The sequence below is a fragment of the Garra rufa genome, chromosome 1, assembly GCF_049309525.1.
Source record: "Garra rufa chromosome 1, GarRuf1.0, whole genome shotgun sequence".
Classification (NCBI taxonomy): domain Eukaryota; kingdom Metazoa; phylum Chordata; class Actinopteri; order Cypriniformes; family Cyprinidae; genus Garra; species Garra rufa.
The window spans coordinates 12,154,116-12,155,117 of record NC_133361.1 but is presented as its reverse complement, the minus strand read 5'-3'; positions in this window follow the sequence as shown (position 1 = coordinate 12,155,117).

Sequence of the window (1,002 nt, the reverse complement as noted above, 5' to 3'; positions counted from 1 at the left end):
CTACATCAGTAACCGGTGTAGCGACCGTTGCATTCCAATAATAGTCATACATCAAGTGCAACAAAGCAGACACATGTAAATAAAATATAACATAAAAAGAAGATTATGGGGGGTTTACTATGGTAATAACAGAAACTAACCATTTTATTCCAAAGAAAAAACAATTAAATTTAAAAAGTAGTTTTACAGACATTCAGAATAATTTCTGCAGTTTCATCTTAACACTTAAAATGCATGATAACAGCTAGAATTAGTTAAACATAGAGATTAACATATTTACTTGTGATGGAGCAAGACATGAACACATCAGAACTTTGGTGTCACAGATTACCCTAATTCACATTTTGAGAAACTGGATGTTCTGAGATCTTTAAAGCAAAAAGAAATGAATCACAATTTTACATTTCCTTCCATTTGAATGTCCACTTAGGATTTTCTGCATTATATGTTTATGAAACTGGTGTAAAATTGTTTATACACAATTAAAAGTAGCACACTATTTTAAAAAGGCAGAAACTGCAGCTGCAAATGTGTTAACAACATGGCAATTTCAGAAAATAATAGAAGGTAAAAGACAACATGAGGGGAACCCTATTTCTCACAAATTGTTTTTAGGGTGTAATAGCAGGGAACATCATTCCAGTTGTTCAGGCCATATCTTAAAGAAAACAGTTCAACACAGTCCTCATTATTTCCTTTGTCGTTTGGTTCATCATTCTGCCAAAACCTGAGTAACATGTATCAGATTTTCAATTATTCAGAACCCAAAAAATGCAATAATCACAGTAACAAAATAACGGGCTTAAAACATGGCTGTTGTCACAGTCTTGTGACAAACGATACACTATAATAATTTTATGACAGTGTCAAAAATTCAGCTTAATCATCTCACAGTGTGTTTTCTGCTACGACCCACGTTTACTGACTAGCCAATGAAAATGCAACACAAAATGATACAAATACAAACAACTGTCATGGGAAATGGGGTGTAGCAGGGCAAAC